The sequence below is a fragment of the Moschus berezovskii genome, chromosome 4 (genome assembly GCF_049115385.1).
Source record: "Moschus berezovskii isolate FMDL1 chromosome 4, NW_MosBer_1.0, whole genome shotgun sequence".
Classification (NCBI taxonomy): domain Eukaryota; kingdom Metazoa; phylum Chordata; class Mammalia; order Artiodactyla; family Moschidae; genus Moschus; species Moschus berezovskii.
This window is the reverse complement of record NC_142463.1, coordinates 34,470,730-34,498,092: the sequence shown is the minus strand read 5'-3', so window position 1 is coordinate 34,498,092 and position 27,363 is coordinate 34,470,730. Positions and strand designations below refer to the sequence as shown.

Sequence of the window (27,363 nt, the reverse complement as noted above, 5' to 3'; positions counted from 1 at the left end):
CATGCGACGAGTTGACTCACTGGAAAAGACTCTGATGCTGAGAAAGGTTGGGGGCGGGAGGAGAAGGGGACGACCGAGAATGAGACAGCTGGATGGCATCACCGACCCTGTGGACATGAGTTTGAGTGAACTCCGGGAGTTGGTGATGGACAGGGAGGCCTGGCGTGCTGTGATTCATGGGGTCGTGGAGAGTCGGACACGACTGAGCAACTGAACTGAACTGAACTGATGTTCTATCAATATGTATCATCACACGAATAGCAATCTTTCTCAAACTTGTATTTTGGGCCAACTGTCGCCTTGGATCAACAGATTTCGTGTGAGCATTTACTCTCTTCCAGGCCTGCTACTAGTGACTTAGTAGATGGCCTTGCTGAAACTTCCAACAACTTTGGAGGGTTCACAAACAAGAATGGATGCTTTTGAACTGCAGTGTTGGAAAAGACTCCTGAGAGTCCCTTGGACTGCAAGGAGATCCAACCAGTCCATCCTAAAGGAAACTAGTCCTGAATATTCATTGGAAGGACTGATGCTGAAGCTGAAACTCCAACCCTTTGGCCACCTGGTGCAAAGAACTGACTAATCAGTTCTTAGGGGGAACTAAGGTTCTGTGCATTTAGGTCACTTGCCCAACATCACAGAGTCAGTAAAAAACAAGAGAGGGACTTCAACCCATGGTCTTTCCACTATGTTGTATGATGATTTAAAACAGTCACATTCTAATATCAACGTTGGCCACATAATTCCATAATCCCAGAATCTGATAAACTATACTGAGTTTGGTGTATCTAAATCACGCTTGATTTTATCACCTGTCTTCTCAACTTTCATCCCCTATAGGTGTTCAGTAACTGAGTCCTTTCCAAATCTCTTCATCCCATAGCCACTTTAGCAGAATTCAAGATACTCAGCTCTCAGCCTGGTCTGCAACAGATTTCAGTGTAACCGGCCCAAAATCCAGATAGCTCAAGGGACAGGCAACACATACGTTTAGGCTGAATGATTTTTACTTTATATTCCCCACTCTTCCTAAACCCAGTCCCCACACAAATCACTGTATATGTACTTGCTCTATAAGCTCTGCTTCATCATCCATGTTGATAAGGACCTTCTAAATAATTTAAAACGATAGTTATAGGACTTCCAGGGAAAACCATCTCATCGTTTTTCCTTGTGTCAAACCTACTTTTGCCCGAACATACTGTGCCTTTTCTCTTCTTTCCCACCAAGTGGCACCACCAACCACCCTGACACTGTAGCCAGCAACCTAAAAATTATCACTGATCCCCTGTGCAGGTTATTCTCTGTTTACCCACCTCTTCCACACTCAACCCTTTTCTGCCTACTCTGTGTCCTGGGGATCACAGTCTTACCTCTAAGGCTCTCTAACCCTTTTATCTTCTACTTGGTTTTGCCCATGGAGAGCCATTAGCAGAACCGCTTTTGAACTGTGGTGTTGGAGAAGACTCTTGAGAGTCCCTTGCACTGCAAGGAGATTCAACTAGCCCATTCTAAAGGAGATCAATCCTGGGTGTTCATTGGAAGGACTGATACTAAAGCTGAAACTGCAATACTTCGGCCACCTCATACGACGAGTTGACTCACTGGAAAAGACTCTGATGCTGGGAAAGGTTGGGGGCGGGAGGAGACGGGGACGACAGAGAATGAGATGGCTGGATGGCATCACCGACTCTGTGGACATGAGTTTGAGTGAACTCCGGGAGTTGGTGACGGACAGGGAGGCCTGGCGTGCTGTGATTCATGGGGTCGCGGAGAGTCGGACACGACTGAGCGACTGAACTGAACTGAAAGGAGGAAGGAAAGTAAGGTGAGGGTTTCCTTCCTTTGGAGCTGCCTCAAACTTGATGCATTTTTTTAAGATAACAGATCCTCTCAAGGCAGCTTTATCCACAGGATTTCTCCTTTTGAGTTCTCCATCCCTTGCCCACTTAAGTAGAAAGGTATAACAATACAGATAAGTAGAAAGGTATAACAATACCACTAATATTAGCTCTAAGCATTTATGCTGCCCTCATCTTTTTAAATAGTTCCTGTATTTAAAATTAAACAAATCTAAGGGTGTCTTTCCTTCTGATTTATTCCTTCACTGTGCCCTTTCAGGCCTCAAGCAGTAAAAGTCCCTGAATAACTCAAATTCCCTTCCTCAGAAACTCTAGTAGTCTCTTTTAAAATTTTCTTCAAAATTTCCAGGTGCAGACCTCCACTTCTAGCCAAGATGGAGTCAAGGGCACCAAAATGGAGTCAAGGGCACCATATTTACCCTCCCACCTTAAATAACTAAAATAATGAATACAGGAAACAAAGGTTCTCAGGATACTGGACATCAGGCAACAAAATACAGTGCTGTCAGAGAGATGGGGAGAAAAACAGGTATCCTGAAACTGTTCAAGCTGAATGCCTGGGACCTGAACAGAGGAAGAGAAAATCCACACCAAGGCCTGCAGTTTCCTGAACTGAGCAAGAGCTAGGAGTCTATGCAGAGCAAGGCGGCTAGAATTCTTGGGGCAAAGTAGGAGATAGGAAAGTTGCCCCAGAAGGTGTGCTCGTCAAGTATTCAGGACGGTACCAGTCACTGTACACATGTGAAGAAATTGTCTGAGCCAGAAGCACTCAAAAGGATTACAGTGAACAATCAGCAGACTTCACAAAGGCCATGAATAGTGGCTATTCACACCAGCCAGTGAGGAAAACCTCATAATTAACAGGGCTTGGGGGAGAGTACACAGACGGGCTTTACCTCAGCAGTGAAGAAGCATTCAGTTCAGTTCACTTCAGTCGCTCAGTCGTGTCCGACTCTTTGAGACCCCATGAATCACAGCATGCCAGGCCTCCCTGTCCATCACCAACTCCCAGAGTTCACTCAAACTCATGTCCACAGAGTCGGTGATGCCATCCAGCCATCTCATTCTCTGTCGTCCCTTCTCCTCCCGCACCCAGCCTTCCCAGCATCAGAGTCTTTTCCAGTGAGTCAACTCATCGCATGAGGTGGCCAAAGTATTGGAGTTTCAGCTTTAGCATCAGTCCTTCCAATGAACACCCAAGATTGATCTCCTTTAGAATGGACTGGTTGGATCTCCTTGCAGTCCAAGGGACTCTCAAGAGTCTTCTCCAACACCACAGTTCAAAAGCATCAATTCTTTGGCGCTCAGCTTTCTTCACAGTCCAACTCTCACATCCATACATGACCACGGGAAAAACCATAGCCTTCACTAGACGGACCTTGGTTGGCAAAGTAATGTCTCTGCTTTTTAATATACTGTCTAGGTTGGTCATAACTTTCCTTCCAAGGAGTAAGCATCTTTTAATTTCCTGGCTGCAATCAGCATCCACAGTGATTTAGTCCTACTCAACAAAGCTTAAGCAGGACGCAAAAGGGTCAAACTGTTTCCAAATAACTTAGACATGCTGCAAAACAAAGATCAAGTGTATTTATAGAAATACGGGAATATCTAGCATTGAACAAGGTAAAACACATAACGTCTGGTATTCAGTCAAAAATTACCAGTATGCAAAGAAGTAGGAAAATACAGCTTAAAATGAGAAAAATCAATGGACTCCAACCCAGAACCGACCTATCTTATAGAATGAGTTGATGCAGATACTGAGCCAGTTACTATACGTGAAAGTCCTACATTCAAAAAGCTAAAGGAAAGAGTGAATTTAAAAGTTCAGGCATATAAGGTTTTTAAAACAATCAAGTTGAAATTATAAAAATGAAAACGAAAATATCTGAGATAAAAAGCTGACTGTATGAGATTAGATAACACAGAAAATCAGTGACCTTCAAGACACTGTAATAGAAACTATCAAAAATATAACAGAGAGAAAAAAAGATTTTTAAACAATAAACAGAGCATCAGTGAGCTGTGGAAAAACTTAAGTGACCTAATATATGTGAAATGGGAATACCTGAAGGGGAGAACAAAGAAGGGATCAGGAGAAATACATTAGACATAATGGTTATAAATTTCCAAATATGATGAAAACTATAAAACCACATATTCAAGAAGACAAACTCCAAACAAAAGAAATATAAAGAAAACTCAGCCAAGCAACATCATAACAAAATTGTTCAAAACCAACAGTAAAGAGAAATCTTAAAAGCAGTCAGGGTGGAGATGGAAAATTATTCAAAAAAAAGAAAAAAGAAAAAAATGTGAGAATGTCAACAGAAATAAAGCAAGCTATGAGACAGCAACGCAAGATTTGATGAACTACAAGAAAAAACTTTATACTAGAATTCTTTATCCTGTGGGAAAAAAAATCTTTCAAAACTGAAGCTGAAATAAAGATTTTTGTGAGACATACCAAAATTCATCATCAGAGGAAAAAAAAAAGAACAAAACATCTGTGGCTTTCCTGGTGATCCAGCGGTTAAGACTCTGCTGTTCCACTGCAGAGGGTGTGAGCTCTATCTCTAGTTTGGGAAGTTCCACATGCCTCAGGGTGCGCACACAAAAAAAGAAAAAAAGATCAAAATTTCTCAGCAGCAGAACTGTACCACAAGAAGTGGGAGAAAATAATATCTCAAGGAAAGCTGGATCCATAAAATAAAAGGAAGAGCATAAAGGTAACTATGTGGATATATATACACTTTTTTAAAAGTTCGGAATCTCTTAAAAAGATAATTGACTGCTTAAAACTAAAATAGTGACCATGTATTGTGGGGTTTCAATATACGGAGCAGTAAAATGTATTGTAGAAGGCAGTGACAACCCACTCCAGTACTCTTGCCTGGAAAATCCCATGGACAGAGAAGCCTGATAGGCTGCAGTCCATGGGGTCGCTAAGAGTCGGACACGACTGAGTGACTTCACTTTCACTTTTCACTTTCATGCATCAGAGAAGGAAACGGCAACCCACTCCAGTGTTCTTGCCTGGAGAATCCCAGGGACGGGGGAGCCTGGTGGGCTGCCGTCTATGGGGTCACACAGAGTCAGACACGACTGAAGCGACTTAGCAGCAGCAGCAAAATGTACTGTATAACATAAATAGCAGTAGTACAAAAACTATGAGGCAAGAATTAGAAAAACACTGTTATATAGTCTTTTTAATTTATTTTTAATTGGAGAATAACTGCTTTATAAAATTGTGTTGGTTTCTGCCATATATCAATATGAATCAGCCATAGGTACATGTATGTCCCCTCCCTCTTGAAATTCCATCCCACCTCCCACCCCCATCCCATCCCTCTAGGTTGTCATAGAGCACTGGATTTGAACTTCCTGTGTCATACAGCAAATTTCCACTGGCTTTCTAATTTTACACATGGTTTTATATTACATATGAAGTGGTATAATATCACTTGAAAGTTGACTCTGATAAATTAAAGATGTATACTACAAACTTTAAAGCAACCACTAAAATAATATCTGAAAAAAGGATATGCTTAATTAGCCAATAAAGGAGGAAAAAAATGGAATTAAAAAATAATCCAAAAGAAGGCAGAGAAAGAGAAAAGAGAACAAAAGACAGATGGAACAAATAGAAAAGAAAAAAAACAATATGCTATGTTTAAAACAAACCATAGGAATTACATTATATATAGTCCAAACACCCTAATTAAAAGGCAGAGATTTTTATGTCTTGCCTTGTTAAGCTGTCTATAAAAAGCCCATTTAAAATATAAGGAAACAAACAGGTTAAAAAGGAAAAGCAGGAAAAAGGTATACCATAAAAGAACAATCAAAAGAGAGCTAGACTTTGCTATATTCAGTTCAGTTCAGTTCAGTTGCTCAGTCATGTCCGACTCTTTGCGACCCCATGAATCACAGCACGCCAGGCCTCCCTGTCCATCACCAACTCCCGGAGTTCACTCAAACTCATGTCCATCGAGCTGGTGATGCCATCCAGCCATCTCATTCTCTGTCGTCCCCTTCTCCTCCCGCCCCCAATCCTTCCCAGAATCAGACTCTTTTCCAGTGAGTCAACTTATCACATGAGGTGGCCAAAGTATTGGAGTTTCAGCTTTAGCATCGGTCCTTCCAATGAACACCCAGGATTGATCTCCTTTAGAATGGACTGGTTGGATCTCCTTGCAGTCCAAGGGACTCTCAAGAGTCTTCTCCAGCACCACAGTTCAAAAGCATCAATTCTTCGGCGATCAGCTTTCTTCACAGTCCAACTCTCACATCCATACATGACCACTGGAAAAACCATAGCCTTGACTAGACGGACCTTTGCTATATTAGTATAACACTGTTCACTGGAAGGACTGATGCTAAAGCTGAAACTCCAATACTTTGGCCACCTCATGCGACGAGCTGACTCACTGGAAAAGAGTCTGATGCTAGGAAGGATTGGGGGTGGGAGGAGACGGGGACGACAGAGAATGAGATGGCTGGATGGCATCACCGACTCGATGGACATGCGTTTGAGTGAACTCCGGGAGTTGGTGATGGACAGGGAGGCCTCACGTGCTGTGATTCATGGGATCGTGAAGAGATGGACACAACTGAGCAACTGAACTGAACTGAACTGAAGTAGATTTTAAAAAATATTACCAGAAATAATGATTCAGTAGATATTGAAGAAAAACTCGCATCTGAAATTATGAAATAATAAAGTGGATGATTCACCAATATGACCTAAAAATCCCAAATATTAATCCACCTAATAACAGAGTGTCAGAATACCTAAAGCAAAATCTGATAGAACTGCAAGGAGAAACGTGTATCTCTACAATTATCGTGAGAGATTTAAATGTGCCACTCTCAACAACTGGTAGAACAGGTAGACAGAAAATCAGCAAGTACATAACACATTCCAGTAGTCAATAAAGCTAACTGACATGTAAAAAGCACTTTTCCCAACAAAAGTAGAATATATTTTTTCTTTTCAAAAGCACATGAAATACTTATTAGGTTGGTACAAATGTAACTGTAGTTTTGGACTATGAATTTTAAATTATAGCTAGACTCAAACACATCTTTATTAATCAAGATAGGAACCACTATAATCAACACATTTTTGCCAATGAGAAATCAGTTTGTTTATTCCTGTAGCATAAAAATCTATGCTTTAGGATTTCACAAAACCTTGGAAAGTATTTTTGCCTCCTGTTGGTTGTGGAAACATTTTCCCTGAAAAACTTTTTCTAGATGCTTGAAGAAGTGGTAGTCAGTTGGCAACAGGTCAGGTGAATACTGCAGATGAGGCAAAACTTCATAGTCCAATTTGTTCAACTTTTGAAGTGCTGACTGTGTGACGTGCGGTCAGGTATTCTTATGAAGAAGAGGGCCCTTTCTGTTGACCGATGCCAGCTGCAGGCATTGCAGTCTTTGGTGCAATTCATCCATCTGCTAAACATACTTCTCAGATGTGATGGTTTCACTGGAATTCAGGAAGCTGAAGGACATCACCAAATGGCCAACACCGAAATCAGATTAATTATATTCTTTGCAGCCAAAGAGGGAGAAGATCTACACAGTCAGCAAAAACAAGACCGGGAGCTGACTGTGGCTCAGATCATGAACTCCTTATTGCCAAATTCAGACTAAAATTGAAGAAAGTGGGGGGAAACCACTAGACCATTCAGGTATGACCTAAATCAAATTCCTTATGCTTACACAGTGGAAGTGAGAAATAGATTTAAGGGACTAGATCTGATAGAGTGCCTGATGAACTATGGACGGAAGTTCGTGACATTGTACAGGAGACAGGAATCAAGAACATCTCCAAGAAAAAGAAATGCAAAAAAGCAAAATGGCTGTCTGGGGAGGCCTTACAAATAGCTGTGAAAAGAAGAGAAGTGAAAAGCAAAGGAGAAAAGGAAAGATATACCCATTTGAATGCAGAGTTCAAAAGAATTGCAAGGAGACATAAGAAAGCCTTCCTCAGTGGTCAGTGCAAAGAAATAGAGGAAAACAATAGAATAGGAAAGACTAGAGATCTCGTCAAGAAAATTAGAGCTACCAAGGGAACTTTTCATGCAAAGATGAGCACAATAAAGGACAGAAATGGTGTGGACCTAACAGGAGCAGAAGATATTGAGAAGAGGTGGCAAGAATACACAGAATAACTGTACAAAAAAGATCTTCACAACCAAGATAATCACGATGGTGTGATCACTCACCTAGAGCCAGACATCCTGGAATGTGAAGTCAAGTGGGCCTTAGGAAGCATTACTATGAACAAAGCTAGTGGAGGTGAAGGAATTCCAGTGGAGCTACTTCAAATCCTGAAAGATGATGCTGTGAAAGGGCTGCACTCAATATGCCAGCAAATTTGGAAAATTCAGCAATGGCCACAGGACTGGAAAAGGTCAGTCTTCATTCCAATCCCAAAGAAAGGCAATGCCAAAGAATGCTCAAACCACTGCACAATTGCATTCATCTCACATGCTAGTAAAGTCATGCTCAAAATTCTCCAAGCCAGGCTTCAGCAATATGTGAACCGTGAACTTTCAGATGTTCAAGCAGGTTTTAGAAAAGGCAGAGGAACCAGAGATCAAATTGCCAACATCCACTGGATCATGGAGAAAGCAAGAGAGCTCCAGAAATACATATACTTCTGCTTTATTGACTATGCGGAAGCCTTTGACTGTGTGGATCACAATAAACTGTGGAAAATTCTGAAAGAGATGGGAATACCAGACCACCTGACCTGCCTCTTGAGAAATCTGTGTGCAGGTCAGGAAGCAACAGTTAGAACTAGACATGGAACAACAGACTGGTTCCAAATAGGAAAAGGAGTACATTAAGGCTACATATTGTCACCTTGATTATTTAACTTATATGCAGAGTACATCATGAGAAACACTGGGCTCGAAGAAGCACAAGCTGGAATCAAGATTGCTGGGAGAAATATCAATAACCTCAGATATGCAGATGACACCACCCTTATGGCAGAAAGTAAAGAAGAACTAAAGAGCCTCTTGATGAAAGTGAAAGAGGAGAGTGAAAAAGTTGGCTTAAAGCTCAACATTCAGAAAACTTTGATCATGGCATCCAGTTCCATCACTTCATGGGAAATAGATGGGGAAACAGTGGAAACAGTGACAGACTTTATTTTTGGGGGGCTCCAAAATCACTGCAGATGGTGACTGCAGCCAGGAAAATAAAAGACGCTTACTCCTTGGAAGGAAAGTTATGACCAACCTAGATAGCATATTAAAAAGCAGAGACATTACTTTGTCAACAAAGGTCCATCTAGTCAAGGCTATGGTTTTTCCAGTGGTCATGTATGGATGTGAGAGTTGGACTATAAAGAAAGTCGAGCACTGAAGAACTTATGCTTTTGAACTGTGGTGTTGGAGAAGACTCTTCAGAGTTCCTTGGACTCCAAGTTAATCCAACCAGTCAATCCTAAAGGAAATCAGTCCTGAATATTCATTGGAAGTACTGATGCTGAAGCGGAAACTCCAATCCTTTGGCCACCTGATGCGAAGAGCTGACTCATTTGAAAAAACCCTGATGCTGGGAAAGATAGTCATCAGGAGGAGAAGGGGCCAACAGAGGATGAGATGGTTGGATGACATCACCGACTCAATGGACATGAGTTTGGGTAAACTCTGGCAGTTGGTGATGAACAGGGAGGCCAGGCATGCTGCACTCCCTGGAGTTGCAAAGAGTCAGACACAACTGAGGGACTGAACTGAACTGAAAGTAAATCAAACCAGCAGCAGACCACCAAACAGTGACCATGACCTTTTTCTGGTGCGAGTTTGCCTTTGGAAAGTGCTTTGAAGTTTCTTCTTGGTCCAACCTTTGAGTTAGTCACCTCCGGTTGTCATATAAAATCCAGTTTTCGTCACACATCAGAATCCGATAGAGAAATATTTTGTTGCTGTTGCATACAGTAAGAGAAGACGACACTTCAAAATGACAATTTTTTTGATTTTCAGTCAGCTCATGAGGAACACACTTATCAACCTTTTCCATCTTTCCAATTTGCTTCAAATGCCAAATGAATGTAGGATGGTCGACACTGAGATCTTGGGCAACTTTTCATGTAGTTGTAAGAGCATCAGCTTCGATGATCCTCTCAACTAGTCACTGTCAACTTCCCAGTGGCTGGCCACTATGCTCCTCATCTTCAAGGCTCTCATCTCCTTTGAAAAACTTCTTGAACCGTGGCTGCTTCTTGTACACTTGTTAGCAGTTCCTGAGCCAGATACGTTGCTGATGCTGAGTTGTCTACTTTGCTTTATGATTCACTTTGAATTCAAATAAACAAATCACTTGTATTCACTTTTTTAACCTAACATCATTTCCCTAGTCTAAAATAAATATAAAATAAACAGTAAGTAGTAAGTCCTTAACAAAAAAATAAAGTGAGAAATGTGCATTAAAATGATGTATAACAAAACCACATTTAAGAATGTTTTCCAATATCAAACAGCAAAGTTCAACACTGTAAAACCGCAAGAACTTTTGCACCAACCTAATACAAAGACAGACCACATTCTGGGCCATAAAGCAAATCTCAAAAAGTTAAAAAAAAATTCAAAGCATATAAGCTACTTTCTTTGACTTAAATGGAACTAAATTATAAATCAATAATAGATATGTGGAACATCCTCAAATATTCAGAGATCAAATAACACACTTCTATAAACCATAGGTCAAAAAGACACTTTAAAAAAGTAGAAAATGTATTCACTGAATGAAAATAAAAACAACAAAACTTGTGGGATGCAACTGAAGCCATACTTAAAAATTTACAGCCTCAAATGCCTATATTAGAAAAGACATCTCAAGTAAATGATCTTAATTTCTACCGTAATACATTAGAAAAAAAAAAAGAGTAAGAGGGATGCAAAGTTAGCAGAAGAAAGAAAATAAAATTTTGGGTATCAATAAGTTAAAAAATAATAAAGAGAATAAATAAAAACAAAAAGTTGACTTTTTCAGAAAATCTATAATATTAATAAATTTCTGGCAAGAATGATCAAAAAAAGAGAAAAGAGACAACCAGTATGAAATTACAACAGATTCTATAAATTTTTAAATGATAATAAAAGTGTTATGAGCACCTTAGATGATATGCACAGATTCCTTGAAAGATATTAATAGAAACTATCAAACCTCACTCAAGAAACATAATCTGCACAGTCCTCTATTATTAAGTCAATTGACTTTTCTGTCTCCTCCATTAAAAAAAAAAAAAAAAACACCCAAATGGCTTCACTGATGAATTCTACCAAACACCTGAGAAAAGAAACAATGTCAATTCTACATGAACCCTTACAGAAAACTGAAGAGAAATATTTCCCCGCTCATTCTATGAGGCCAGAATTATCTTGATAACAAAACTTAAAAGACAATCTAAGGAAAGAAAATTATATCATTACCAAACATTAACACAGATGCAAATATTCTTAAAATTTTAGCAAATAGAATCCAATAAAATATAAAAAGGAAATAGGTCCTGGCCAAGTGAGATCTACATCAGGAATACAAAGTTAACTTAAAGTTCAAAAAAAGAAAAAAAAATCAATGAATGCAACTGACCATATTAATAGTCTTTGAAAAAATTATGATCTCAATAGTTACAGAAAAAAGCAACTGAGAAAATATTACATCCATTCTTCATTTAAAAAAATTTAAAAAACCTCTAAGCACAGGAGATTCTAGCCAGTGTACTATGGCAAGAAAAGTTAAGACATGATTCTCATTGAAGGGAAGAAGTAAAATTGTCTTTTTTCACAGAAAACATGATCACACAATCTGATGGTACCAGCAAAAAGTTATTAGAACTAAAGAAGTAATTTAGCAAGATGGCAAGACACACGGTCAATATACAAGTAGCAACAAACAATTGATAGCTGAAACCTAAAAGGACAACATTATTTTCAATAGTATCAAAAAATGAGAACTACCTACAGATAATCTGACAAAGATTCATCTACTGAAAGCTAGAAAAATACTGCTGAGAGAAATTAAGGAAGACCTAAACAAATGAACAGATATACTCTGTCTAAGGGTAGAAAACAAAATTGAAGATGTCAATTCTCTCCCCAAATTAATGTATAGATTAAACTAAATTGCAATTAAAATCTAGGCAGGGCTTTATTTTGAAATGATTATAAAATTAATATGGAAATGTTACAGATGTAGAAAAACCAAAACAACCTTAAAAACAAACAAATTAAAGGATATTCTACCTGACTTTAATACCTATTACAAAGCTATAGTCATCAAAACTAAGTGGTAACAGCATTAAAATAGACAAAAAAAAATCAATGTAATGAAATAAAACATCCAGAAATGGGTGCCCATATACACATGGTAAACTGATTCTGTTCAAAGGTACAAAGACACTTCATGAGCAACGACAGCACAGGCTTTTTATCAAATGGTACTGGAACAGCTGATACCATATGCAAAAAATAAAGTTTGTCCATATTTTGTTCTACAGGTTAACATAAAATAGATCCTGGATGTAATGTAAAATAATAAATAAAGCTTCTTAAAAAAAAAGAGGAGAAACTATCTGAGATGTCAGACTAGGCTCAGCTTTTTAGATACCAAAACCATGATTCATAAAAGAATAAACTGATAAAACAGACATCATTAAAATTACAAACTGATAAATTAAACTTCACCAAAATTAAGAAATCTGCTTTTCAAGACACTGTTAAGAAAATGAAAATATAAGCCACAAAATGGGAGAAAATTTTTCCAAATCACAACTATGATTTAAAAAAACTTGTAATGAGAATATACATAAAAACCTCTCAAAAATCAATAAAGAAATAGGTCATTTTTTAAAATGGACAAAAGATGTAATAAACACCTTAACCAAGAAGATATATGAAATATATATGGGGAAATAAGCACATGATAAGAAGCTAGAGATTATTAGTCATTAGGGAAGTACACATTAAAACCTCATGAGAGAATTCCACATTAATAGAATAACTAAAATTTAAAAGTGACCACAGCAGTTGGCGCAAACTAGAATCACTCTGAAATACAGACTGGATGCACCTTAAAAAGTTAAATACACACCTACCATGTAAACTAGCCATTCCACTTCTAAGTATTTAACCAAGAGAAACAAAGGCTGTACAAAGACATTTATACAAGTAATCATATCAGCTTTATGTGCAGTGGCCAAGAAGCAGCAAATAATTCAAATGTCCATCAACAGGTTAATAGATAAACTAAATATAGCATAGTTGTACAATGGAACACTACTCAGCAAAACAAAACATAAGCTATGTATGCACACACCACCTGGACAAATCTCAAGAGGATCATGCTAAAGAAAAGTCACCGTACATAAAAGATACATATTGTATGACCCTACAGATAAAAATTCTAAAAGTTTAAATAAGCTATCCTGACAGAAAGCAGCTCACTGGTTCTTGGAGGGAATTAGAAAAGGGCACAAGAAATCAACAGGGGTATAAGAAATGTTTTTTATCTTGATTGTGATGACAGCGTCATGGATAATATTAAAACATCTCAAATTAGACACTTTATATATGTACAGTTTACTGTATGCCAGGTATACCTCAGTAAAGCTGCTGAAAAATATCCCAGTAGTGAATGCCTTTTCTTTCCCAGTGTATCCTGACTGCTATATTCTTTCCTCATCTCCTACATTCAATCAGTAATTATTCTTAATCATTCTATTCTAATCCCTCTCTTCGAGTCCCATAACTATGCTAACCCATCTCTCACCCGCGTTAAAAGTCTCTTCAGTCCTCACCACTTCATTTGCCACCTTGCAGCCAGAATTAACTTTCTAAAACACATCCCTGAGTGTCAGTCACTTTAATAGCTACTGCTTGCTCTAGAGATACATTTCAACCTCCTTAAGCTGATTCACCTAACCCTCCCTGAGCCGGCCTTTGCACTCTCCCCATCCTCCTTTTTGGTGATTTCCCACTTCACCCTCTCCTGTCTGCCCATAATCAGCAGTGCACCAGCCTTGCATAGTTTTGCCCATGCTGTCCCAAGTCAGATAATCCACTTTCCTTTGTCTTTCTCCAGCCCACTCATACTGAGGCTTTGCCACTCTCCAGTTGGGTATTATCTCCTCTGAGCCTATAGTGAGTGGGTCATCTGGACTTCTCGCAACTCCTGAGAATCTTTTAAAATGGATTTTTATTGGAGTATAGTTGATTAATAATGTTGTGTTAGTTTCAGGTGTACAGCAAAGTGAATCAGCAATATCCACTCTTTTTTTAGATCTTTTTCCCATACAGGCCATTACAGAGGAGAATCTTCTTAAACCTTGCTACAGCATCAATCTCACTATCATATAATCTCCTTTGCCAGACTAGACAGAAGCAGAATGGATGAAAGCTTGAAAGCAAAGACCAATCCTTGCTTTCCCAGAGCCTACCACAGTGCTCAGGCCCAGAGCACATTCCCAAATCAGTGAACAAACAAATGAACGCAATAGCTGGTTTGGGTGACTTCCTCTTACATAATCTGAGTAGACTCTAAATTCCACCTTATAAAAATAGGGGCAGGTAAGAGGCTGAATACTCTCTGTAGTACATTCTGGTAAAATAATTATTTCAAATATTTTGGGGTGGGAGTAGGGAAGATTCACTACCTGAAACTGTTTTCAGAACCAGCTGATAACAGATAGTGATTTGAACTAAGTGAAGTAGGTTAGGGAAAGGGAACCAGATTCCAGGAAAAGACAAGGTCCACAGTAACAATTAACAGACTGGAAGAAGGTCCAGTCTCCGCCCAGTAAACTTAACTTCACCCAGAAAGACACAGATCTCCACCCTCTAGGTTAGTTCCTTCTCCCAATACACATGTTTTGACTTCCAAATCCAGCAGGGAGGCTCCCTTCCCCTCAAAATCAATCTCCAGGCCTTCTTACCCTCTGGGTTCCTTCAATCATCCTTAATAAAGTTTTCTGAGCCTGCCACCAGGAAGTCCTCCTTAGCTGATCCCTCCAAACTTCAGGCCAGTGGCCACCAGGTCAAAAGCCAAAGACAGGACCTCATTAACAGGAGACTCCCAGAAGACCAGGAGGCAGTCAGAAGGCTGGAAGGACCAGCTGGCAACCTAAAAAGTACAACTTCAGGATGCATATTTGGCGGATTATAGGGAAGAGGGGAAAAGCAAGCAAAATAAAACAGAACTCTACCCTCTTACACCAGCCACAAAATAAAAGGCAGCTTGCCTTCTATCTCACTGCTCTGAGATTCAAAAGCATCATCACTTCCTTCCCCTAATACCGTATTTTAAAAATTAATCTAATGACGACTGCTTTTCAGTATTTTGGAAATGACTTGACTCTTTAGTGACGAAATCAGAGACTCTTTGGAGACAAATGTTAAGACATGAAAAGTGCCTTAGTGGAACACAGTCAAGGATTAGGGTAACTGACCACTTTGCATCTTGTTCTTAAAAAGAAAGTGAAGTGAAGTCGCTCAGTTGTGTCCGACCCTTAGCGACCCCACGGACTGCAGCCTACCAGGCTCCTCCGTCCATGGGATTTTCTAGGCAAGAGTACTGGAGTGGCTTGCCATTGCCTTCTCAGAAAAAAGAAAGGTCATTAATAAAAATTGAAAGATACTCCTAGGCCGTTTCTACCGAGGATAACTGTAACCTAAGAGAATTATACCATCTAATCTAAACTGCGCCTCAAATATTATCACAAGTTGCTGAAAGTGTTGAAAGCTACAAGCAACACAGGTCTTAAAATGCCTTACAGTAGCCAGAGTGAAATTAAAAGGCTCAAAAATGCCTAAGTGAAAGTCGCTCAGTGGTGTCCGACTCTTTGCGACCCCATAGACTACGCAGCGGAGAAGGCAATGGCAAGCCACTCCAGTACTACTGCCTAGAAAATCCCATGGATGGAGGCGCCTGGTGGGCTGCAGTCCGTGGGGTCGCTAGGGTTCGGACACGACTGAGCGACTTCACTTTCACTTTCACACATTGGAGAGGGAAATGGCAACCCACTCCATTGTTCTTGCCTGGAGAATCCCAGGGACGGGGGAGCCTGGTGGGCTTCCGTCAGAGTCGGACACGACTGAAGTTGACTTAGCAGCAGCAGCAGCAAACTATGCAGTCTATGGAATTCTCCGGGTCAGAACACTGGAGTGGGTAGCCTTTCCCTTCTCCACGGGATCTTTCCAACCCAGGGATCGAACCTCGGTCTCCTGCAATGCAGGCGGATTCTTTACCAGGAAATATCCTGAAATAAGGTGGTAGAGAGCCCTGGGGGGATGGAGGGGAAAGAGAGAAAATTAACATAATTAACTGGATAGTGACTGCACAGCAGCCAGAGTTCCAGACATCTCAGGCAGCATGGGGGAATGCAGTAAAGGGCCACCCGTCTCTTGAGTGGCCGGACGCCTCACCCAGGAGTGAACACAGGGGACTCAACAAGATCTCGGAGGCCAAGGGCCCGGCTGGCGCTGGCTGGCGTTAAGACTCAGGCGGTTAGAGGAGGAAGAGGAGGCGGCGACTGCGGGGAAAGGGGAGGGAGGCTTGGGCCAGAGGCGCTCTCCGGTTGGAGAACGTTCGCGTTGCGAGCCTGCGCTTCTGCTAAAGCCCCTGGTAGACACGTGGGATGAGAGGAGGGTCACTTACTTGTCCAATCTGAGAAATTACATTTAAGCTATCAGGGCTCTGCAGGTCGCCGAGCGGAGCCCCACCACGCCTGGACTGGGCGGTCCGCCGCGGCAGCTGAGGCTCCGCCCCGCCCCGCGCGCGGCCCCGCCCCCTCCGGCCGGGCCCTTGTAACGCGTGCCGCGATTGGCCCTTTGAACCGGGCCGGTGATTGGCCCCCGCCTGCCCCTGCGGTCTTACGGCTCCGGCGAGTGGTGTGGACCTCAGTCACTAACAGGTTTTTCCACCCTCTCAGGGACCTTTAAGGCCTGAAGTTGGCTCTGTCTTCCCAAGCAGCGAGTTTCCTGCTCTGCAGGCTCTTCTGGCAGAATTTATCCACGCAAACCCTCTGTAGCCTCTGGTGGGTATATGTGTCCAGCGTGTATCCTGTAACTTTGCGTTTCAACAATGCACTGAACACCAGGACTCAAGCAGACAGTTGCTTAAATAAAGTGGTGGTGGTTTAGTCGCTAAGTCGTGTTCGACTCTTGCGACCCCATGGACTGTGGCCTGCCAGGCTCCTCTGTCCATGGGATTCTCCAAGGCAAGAACACTGGAGTGGGTTGCCAGTTCCTTCGCCAGGGCATCTTCCTGACTCAGGAATCGAACTTGGGTCTCCTGCATTACAGGCAGATTCTTTACCGACTGAGCTAAGAGGGAAGCCCTAATAATATTTATCAAATGTTTTTAGTTTGTGCCAGATCCTATTCCTGATACTTTATTTAAATTTACTCATCTAATTTTGTGAGCAACCATCAGAAAAAGTGCCACAGTTTATAATTCTACAAATGGGTCCCAGCCTCTAAGGAAATTACAGTCTGGTGGGTCCTGGATACATTTAATCTTCACTGTCCTTACATACTCAATATGCCAGCAAATTTGGAAAACTCAGCAGTGGCCACAGGACTGGAAAAAGTCAGTCTTCATTCCAATCCCAAAGAAAGGCAATGCCAAAGAATGCTCAAACTACCGCACAATTGCACTCATCTCACATGCTAGTAAAGTCATGCTCAAAATTCTCCAAGCCAGGCTTCAGCAATATGTGCACCGTGAACTTTCAGATGTTCAAGCAGGTTTTAGAAAAGGCAGAGGAACCAGAGATCAAATTGCCAACATCTGCTGGATCATGGAGAAAGCAAGAGAGTTCCAGAAAAACATCTGTTTCTGCTTCATTGACTATGCAGAAGCCTTTGACTGTGTGGATCACAATAAACTGTGGAAAATTCTGAAAGACATGGGAATACCAGACCACCTGACCTGCCTCTTGAGAAAGCTGTATGCAGGTCAGGAAGCAACAGTTAGAACTGGACATGAAACAACAGACTGGTTCCAAATAGGAAAAGGAGTATGTCAAGGTCGTATATTGTCACCCTGCTTATTTAACTTATATGCACAGTACATCATGAGGAACACTGGGCTGGAAGAAGCACAAGCTGGAATCAAGATTGCTGGGAGAAATATCAATAACCTCAGATATGCAGATGACGCCACCCTTATGGCAGGAAGTGAAGAGGAACTAAAAAGCCTCTTGATGAAAGTGAAAGAGGAGAGTGAAAAGGTTGGCTAGAAGCTCAACATTCAGAAAACAAAGATCATGGCATCTGGTCTCATCACTTCATGGGAAATAGATGGGAAAACAGTGGAAACAGTGTCAGACTTTATTTTGGGGGGGCTCCAAAATCACTGCGGATACTGATTGCAGCCATGAAATTAAAAGACGCTTACTCCTTGGAAGGAAAGTTATGACCAACCTAGATAGTATATTAAAAAGCAGAGACATTACTTTGCCAACAAAGGTCCGTCTAGTCAAGGCTATGGTTTTTCCCGTGGTCATGTATGGATGTGAGAGTTGGACTGTGAAGAAAGCTGAGAACCGAAGAATTGATGCTTTTGAACTGTGGTGCTGGAGAAGACTCTTGAGAGTCCCTTGGACTGCAAGGAGATCCAACCAGTCCATTCTAAAGGAGATCAATCCTGGGTGTTCATTGGAAGGATTCCTGTTAAAGCTGAAACTGCAATACTTTGGCCACCTCATGTGACAAGTTGACTCACTGGAAAAGACTCTGATGCTGGGAAGGATTGGGGGCAGGAGGAGAAGGGGACGACAGAGAATGAGATGGCTGGATGGCATCACCAGCTCGATGGACATGAATTTGAGTGAACTCCGGGTTGGGTGATGGACAGGGAGGCCTGGCTTGCTGTGATTCATGGGGTCGCAAAGAGTCGGACACGACTGAGCGACTGAACTGAACTGATCCTTACATTTCCAGTTAGCTAGGTCCTATTTGTCCCTAGTTTACAGATGCAGGGAGTCTGAAACGTTTTTTACCTTGTTTTGAGACACCCAGTAAGTATGTGGGAGGGAAGATTCCACAAACTTAGCTTAAACCTGAGCCATGTCTTTTAAAAAGCCGGGCTCTCAGGCTGATGGGACTGGCATTTGGAAGGTAGTTTATGAAGTCTAAATTTTTTATTTTTCTAGAAAAGGAGACTAAGGCACAGTAAAAGGAAGTGATTTCCAAGGACATGCCAGCTATGAGAAGTAAGCCTTTGTAATCACTGTGCTTTCACTGGACTGGAATGTGTGCCATGTGTGTGATAATCACTCTGCTCTCCTCATAACTACCCCAAATACATGTTCTTCTCTTGGTCTTACAGGTGAGGATACTGGCTCAGTGAGGCTGAGGCTGCATGATTATTTCCTAGAGCTCCTGGTTTGGGGTTGTCAGGAGGAAGTTCTTTTCTACCCGTCTAGGTTCTTCTGGCTGGTCTAAGAATTGAATTTGCAGATCGATGGGAGAAAACCAAATGAAAATTCAGTCACATGTGTACGTGGGAAAGATCCAGTAAAACTGAGTAACTGAAAAACCATCCTCAACTAAAGATTAAAAAAAAAAAAAGACCAAAGATGTTGGAGGTAGTGGTTTGAGTTTTCAGAAGGGAGGAAGGCAATTTACATGAAGATGGAAAAGAAAATGTTTGGTAAACAAATGTTTTCTGGATGCATAGAGACAGTAGGACACAGAATGGAATTAGAAAAAAAAAAAAAAAGCACCTGCCCGGGTTTCTCCCAGTCTACCATACCTAGTTCATACTATAGTTATCTATGATAGCCTCTTGGAAGAGGTTCCCTGTCTACATTCTTCAGGCAGTTAAGGGGAGACATCAGAGTTTTTTTCCTGAGTCTTCTTGGGCTTTGAATTTTTTCAGTTCTAAATAATTTGCATGCCAAAGAGACATTTTGGGGTGGCAGCTCTAGCCCCCCTACAGGGTCACTTTCTTTCTTCTACACCATGACTGTTCACCTTCATTTCCAACAAGTTTCCAAAGCTTTAACCATGGACTCTTTGGCAATGTGGGAAGTACTTGGATGTGGTTACTTGGCACCTGTGTGAATCATAATGTATTAATACAATAGGAATGATAACATTAAGACCTATTCATCTTACCTTTCCAGAGTATTGTGATGAGTAAATAAGGTAATAAATATACTTGGTGAAGTGTTAGAAGCTGAATACATGTAAGACGGCTTCTGAACCTTCCTCAGTTGTACCTCAGGAATAGAATAAATGAAATATACTGATTGCCTTAGGAAATATGGCAGGAAATCTCATCTTGGCTAGACTTGAATTAATGTGGGTTTTCTTCCTGGCCTTTATAGATGTCTCTGCTAGTAGGCATTTGTATTTGATTTGGGGTTTGTTTCCTCTTATCATCATGCTGTCGTCAGTGGTAATAGCAACAATAGCACAGTGGCTGGAGCTCCAGCAGCCATCTTGGACCATGAGAGGATTTCAAGAATGAAGGCTACACACCCCAGGGTGCAACGGCTTGAGTTTCTAACACCATGCAGTACCAGACCAACACCCACTGCCCAATTCCACTTGTAAGAAAGAAACTGCTTTCTTGTGTAAGACACTGCAATTTTGTGTTTTCTGTCCATGGGGCCAAACATAATCATAACTGATACATATACCTTATGTCACAGAAATCCTGGAGCATCTCTGTGATAGATGCAGAAGGAGACCTGGAGAATGTAAATGACTTGTTCAGTGTCGTCCAACCAAGTGATAGAGACATAATTTTGTGGCCCATTCTCATTTTCTTTTTCAACTATGACCCACTGCCTATTGTGCATGAACAAATCTTATTATTTTTTTCATCTGCTACATGTCCCCTACATATGAATGAGTTCTGTTTGTGAGCATATTCATTAAGTCCAACAAAATTAGACTAGGTACCCAACTAACACAGTTGGCTATATAGTACTGTACTGTAATAGGTTTATAATACTTTTCATACAGCAAACACATTAAAAAATTTAATTTTATAGTACAGTATCTTGAAAAGTACAGTAGTACCATATAATAGCTGGCCTACAGGGACACATTCACATCTTTGAAAGTTTGCAACTTGAAGGTTTGTATATAGGGGACTTACTGTACTTCCATTCCATTTATTTACTCTAGGAGGTGGCAAACTTTTCCTGTAAAGCACCCAATAGTAAATTTTTTGGATATTGTGAGTCATCTAGTTTCTGTTGCAACTACTCAACTCTGCTTTTGTAGGGCAAAAGCAACCATAGATAAAAGTAAATAAGTGGGTGTGACTATTTCAATACAACTTTACAAAGGCATTCAATGGCCTGTGTGACCCAGTGTTCCTTAGCTTGCCGACCCCTGATTTATTAGATTCCAAAGTCCCATCACAAAAGTACATCAGAAATATATTACAGGGTGTAGGGGGACTGTGACATTCCAGGCACCTGTACACTGTTGACCAGTATAAAGCTAGTGAGTGACAATGAAATCCAAAAGAAAGAAAGATCCCTAAATTGATAATCATAAGATCTGGACACTTAGTTCAAATCTGCCCTGAAACCAGACCTATATCCTAAAGCAACCCCAGTCGCCTAAGTTTCCTATATATTGGGATCAAATAATGCAAATATTATCCGTACTTCCCCATTTTTCATGGCTACAGGGAAGACTGAGATAAGATGATATACATAACCATAACTTGAAAGCTGCAAGTGTTATCCAACTATGTGTACACTGCTTCACTTTAGGCGGGGTTGTAGCCTCCTTCAGCTCCCTATCCTTACTTCTATCATGGAACTGTTCTGTTCTGTTCTGTTCAGTCGCTCAGTCGTGTCCGACTCTTTGCGACCCCGTGGACTGTAGCCTACCAGGCTTCTCCATCCATGGGATTCTCCAGGCAAGAACACTGGAGTGGGTTACCATTTCCGTCTCCAGGGGATCTTCCCGACCCAGGGATCGAACCCGGGTCTCCCGCATTGGGGGCAGACGCGTTAACCTCTGAGCCACCAGGGAAGCCCAGGAACTCAGTTCAGTTCAGTTCAGTCGCTCAGTCGTGTCCGACTCTCCGCGACCCCATGAATCACAGCACGCCAGGCCTCCCTGTCCATCACCAACTCCCGGAGTTCACTCAAACTCATGTCCACAGAATCGGTGATGCCATCCAGCCATCTCATTCTCCGTCGTCCCCTTCTCCTCCCGCCCCCAACCTTTCCCAGCATCAGAGTCTTTTCCAGTGAGTCAACTCGTCTCATGAGGTGGCCAAAGTACTGGAGTTTCAGCTTTAGCATCAGTCCCTCCAATGAACATCCAGGATTGATCTCCTTTAGAATGGACTGGTTGGATCTCCTTGCAGTATAAGGGACTCTCAAGAGTCTTCTCCAACACCACAGTTCAAAAGCATCGATTCTTCGGCGATCAGCTTTCTTCACAGTCCAACTCTCACATCCATACATGACCACGGGAAAAACCATTGCCTTGACTAGACGGACCTTGGTCGGCAAAGTAATGTCTCTGCTTTTTAATATACTATCAAGGTTGGTCATAACTTTCCTTCCAAGGAGCAAGCGTCTTTTAATTTCATGGCTGCAATCAGCATCTGCAGTGATTTTGGAGCCCAAAAAAACAAAGTCTGACACTGTTTCCATTGTTTTTCCATCTATTTCCCATGAAGTGATGGGACCAGATGCCATGATCTTTGTTTTCTGAATGTTGAGCTTCAAGCCAACCTTTTCACTCTCCTCTTTCACTTTCATCAAGAGGCTTTTGAGTTCCTCTTCACTTTCTGCCATAAGGGTAGTGTCATCTGCATATCTGAGGTTATTGATATTTCTCCCAGCAATCTTGATTCCAGCTTGTGCTTCTTCCAGCCCAGCGTTCCTCATGATGTACTCTGCATATAAGTTAAATAAGCAAGGTGACAATATACAACCTTGACGTACACCTTTTCCTATTTGGAACCAGTCTGTTGTTCCATGACTGGTTCTAACTGTTGCTTCCTGACCTGCATACAGGTTTCTCAAGAGGCAGGTCAGGTGGTCTGGGATTCCCATCTCTTTCAGAATGTTCCACAGTTTATTGTGATCCACACAGTCAAAGGCTTTGGCATAGTCAATGAAGCAGAAATAGATATTTTTCTGAAACTCTCTTGCTTTCTCCATGATCCAGCGGATGTTGGCAATTTGATCTCTGGTGCCTCTGCCTTTTCTAAAACCTGCTTGAACATCTGGGAGTTCACGGTTTACATACTGCTGAAGCCTGGCTTGGAGAATTTTGAGCATGATTTTACTAGCGTGTGAGATGAGTGCAATTGTGCGGTAGTTTGAGCATTCTTTGGCATTCCCTTTCTTTGGGACTGAAATGAAGACTGACCTCTTCCAGTCCTGTGGCCACTGCTGAGTTTTCCAAATCTGCTGGCATATTGAGTGCAGCACTTTCACAGCATCATCTTTCAAGACTTGAAATAGCTCAACTGGAATTCCATCACCTCCACTAGCTTTGTTCCTAGTGATGCTTTCTAAGGCCCACTTGACTTCACATTCCAAGATGTCTGGCTCTAGGTCAGTGATCACGTTATTGTGACTATCTTGGTCATGAAGATCTTTTCTGTACAGTTCTTCTGTGTATTCCTGCCACCTCTTCTTAATATCTTCTGCTTCTGTTAGGTCCATACCATTTCTGTCCTTTATCGAGCCCATCTTTGCATGAAAAGTTCCCTTGGAATCTCTAATTTTCTTGAAGAGGTCTCTTGTTTTTCCTATTCTGTTGTTTTCCTCTATTTCTTTGCATTGATCACTGAGGAAGGCTTTCTTATCTCTCCTTGCTATTCTTTGGAACTCTGCATTCAGATGCTTATATCTTTCCTTTTCTCCTTTGCTTTTCGCCTCTCTTCTTTTTACAGCTATTTGGAACTAGTATGTATCAAATGCTTAGTGGTTATTAGTACATCTGTTTATTTCCACTCAGCATAAAGGGTTATCATGTCGCATTGGATTAAAAGACTCAATTATTGGAAAGTCTTGACATCCACTCTAGGTTATTGGCAGGCAGTGTGGGGATCACGCAGAGTCGTTGTCCAGTAGACAGGTCACAAGTCACATCAGTGACGCAGCACATCAGATTTAATTGAGACAGAGCTGGGTTGTGAAACTGGAACCAGCTGAACTGGAAGTTTGTGTAATTTCCTTCCTGTTCAGAGATTATTATGTGCAACACCGGGAGGCAGACAGGAGACCTGGTGCTCTCCCTGGTGATCCATCGTGACCCGCTGATGCTCCAACTGCATTCTCTGAAAGCTTTTTCTAATTAACCACCCCCTCCCCACTACGGAGAAGACATGTTTTCCGTAAGGTTCTTAGAGTCATGGCACAGAAATAGGTATGGTTATTCATTTATTCATGAATTCAGACATTTATGTATTCACACATCTAACAGAGATTGAGAGACTGTTTTTTTTAATTTATATATTTGTTTTAATTGGAGGATAGTTACTTTACAGTATTGTTATAGTATTTGCCATATATCAGTATGAATCGGCCACAGGCAGACATGTGTCCCCTCTGCCCTGAACCTCCCTTTCGCCTCATTCCCCATCCCATCCTTCCAGGTTGTCAGAGTACCAGCCCTTCATCAAACATCAAACTCCCACTGGTCATCTATTTTATATATGCTAATGTATGTTTCAGTGCTATTCTCTCAAATGATCCCACCCTCACCCTCTCCCTCTCCCTCTCCCACTGAGTCCAAAAGTCTGTCCTTTATGGAGATGGTGTTGAGAAGAACAGATATTGTCCATGTCATCATGGAACTGACAGTCACAAAACAGACATTCAATATATAAGCATACAGATACATACATATATATATATATATATATATATATATATATATAACTGCAACTGAATCCATGTAGATGGATCCAGTTGCAGGTAGGACGGGATGTGGGATACTATGACAGAGGGAACATGATTTCAACTGAAGTCTGAAATTGGTGATTCTGAGGAGCCTGGTGCATTACATACACTGAAGACCTAAGGGTCTTCAACAACCTTGTAAAGTAGCTACTCGCAGAACCACTGACAACTAGGGAAACTGAGGCTTAAGGGGAGATTAGCTGATTGGCCTTAGGTTGCACTGTTAGTAAGTTTGGAGCAGGCAGTGCTCTCTCCACTGTTCTACACTGCACAGCACAAACCCAGAGGTCGCATTTTTCCAGCTTCCACCTTTGCCCACACTATCCCCCCTTCCACCTGGAAAGCCTACCCCTCCATCCTTCTCTTATTGGATTCATAATCTGCCTTCAGCATCTAACTGAGGACCTGCTCCCTCAGCAGGCCTCAACGCATCTCTTGTTTTCTAAGCTTCCGTAACAGCCATCATGTATTACTCGTGTGGTGCTGGCCCTGAGACACCTGGTGAGGTTCTTTCTCCTTCTCGCCTGCCCTGATGCCTTTGTTCACAGTCCTGTGAGCAGCACGAGGTCATCAAAGCAGACAGACCTGGGTTCTTCTCCCAGTCCTACTTGTTTGTTGAATGACCTGGAGAACATTGCTTAACCTCTCTGTAGTTTCTTTGGAGAATAGTAATGTATTTCTTGAGATAGGTCTTAGAGCACGTGTCCCAGTGCTGAATGGATAGTACTTGGTCCTTGCTTCACAGTCTTATGTGCTGTGCTGTGCTTAGTTGCTCAGTCGTGTCTGACTCTTTATGACCCCATGGATGGTAGCCCACCAGGCTCCTCTGTCTATGGGGATTCTCCAGGCAAGAATCCTGGAGTGGGTTGCCATGCCCTCCTCCAGGGGATCTTCCCAACCCAGGGATCAAACCCAGGTCTCCTGCATTGCAGGCGGGTTCTTTACCATCTGAGCCTCCAGGGAAACCCCCAGGTCATTACCTAGATCAGAAGCCTATGGAGGGCAAGACCTATGCCTTCTACTTTATAGTCTCAGCAATGATCACAGTGCTCTGTGACAGCAGGTATCATGCTTGTGCTATCACTCAGCTGTGTCCAACTCTGTGATCCCTGTGGACTTTAGCCTGCCGGGCTCCTCTGTCCATGGAATATCCCAGGCCACATTACTGGAGTGGGTTGTCATTTTCTTCTCTAGGGGATCTTCCTGACCCAGGGATCAAACCCATATCTCCTACATTGTCAAGCAGGTTCTTTACCGCTATGCCACCTAGGTATCCTCGATAGCAGGTACAGCACTGACATATAATTATGGCAGTGACAGCCCTTACCTGCCTCCTATATCCCTCCCTCCTAATCAAACCTGTTCTCTCCTGTCTTACCCACTCCCTAGTTCCCAGACCTCACCATCCTGTTCACTACCTATATCCTTCTCCCCTAACATCTCCCGACTGTAACCCCACAGCCTCTTGGCCATGAGTCATTTTAACAAAAGTGCAAACTGTGTGATAAGCCATGAGAAAAATGTGCAACCCCAAACTCCAATGAGTGTTTTTCTACAGTGAGGCAACAGACGGAAGAGGAGAGCTCAGGACCATGAGATGGTGACAAGGCCAGAGGAGAGCCGGGAGTCAGCCTGCTGGAAGCACATAATGCCAGGCCCCGGGGGCTGGGTCAGAGGAGGCCCCTGAAGCCCGTGTGGTATGTGGACTTCAGTTGGAGGAATGCTGCCATTCACTTCTCTAGAACCATGGCATTTGGGAACCATTAGAGAACACTGGTTTGGGTAGTTTTCAAACTGCATCCCATCGGAAGAGGCCTGCACAGCACAAAAGAAGCTGAATGGACTCATAGGCCTTCCAGAACGTCCCCCACCTCTGCCAAGCTGTTCTCTTCTGCGAGACAGTCAGTAAGTGGGAGCTGGTGGGGACTGAAACCAGTCCCTGCTCTGCCAGCCAGACTGTGGGCCTGTGAGGCTGCCCCACCCCAGCCAAGAGGGCAACTTTTCTGAGTTTGTGCAAAGTGCAGAATCATGTTGTTGTTTAGTTGCTTAGTCATGTCCAACTCTTTGCAGCGATCTGGATTGTAGCCCTCCAGGCTCCTCTGTCCTTGGGATTTTCCAGGCAGGAATACTGGAGTGGATTCATTGTGACTAACGTTGAATTGAGCTAAGTATTCACTGACAGATGAATGGATGAAGATGTAGTGTGTGTATACCATGGAATACTACTTAGCCATTAAAAAGAATGAAATAATGTTTACAGCAACATGGATGGATCTAGGGATTATCATAACAAATGAAGTAAGTCAGAAAGAGAAAGACAAATACCATATGATATCACATATATGGAATCTAAAACATGATACAAGTGAGTTTATCTACGAAACAGAAACAGACTCCCAGACCTAAAGAACAGACTTGTGGTTGCCTAGGGGAAGAGGTGTGGGGAGGAATGGATTAGGAATATGAGATTAGCTGATACAAGTTATTATATATGAAATGGATAAATAACAAGGTGCAACTGAATATCACAGGGAATATACCATGATAAGCCATAATGGAAAAGAATATATACGTGTATAC

At 41.9% G+C, this 27,363-nt stretch overlaps 1 protein-coding gene across 11 annotated transcripts in view; it reads right to left on the bottom strand.

Moving 5' to 3' along the window:
• Positions 1-16,643, bottom strand: part of FGGY (FGGY carbohydrate kinase domain containing) — a 516,773-nt gene extending 500,130 nt beyond the window's left edge. For 6 of the 11 annotated variants that reach the window (XR_016037181.1, XM_088835336.1, XM_088835337.1 and 3 more), the window contains exon 1: positions 16,536-16,643. The gene's annotated coding sequence lies outside the window, so the exon portion shown is untranslated. Of the gene's footprint in view, positions 1-13,652; positions 15,111-16,303; positions 16,458-16,535 lie in introns of those variants that run through there. The other 5 variants (XM_088835338.1, XM_055403667.2, XM_055403661.2 and 2 more) reach the window with 3 other exon arrangements.
• Positions 16,644-27,363: the final 10,720 nt, after the last annotated feature.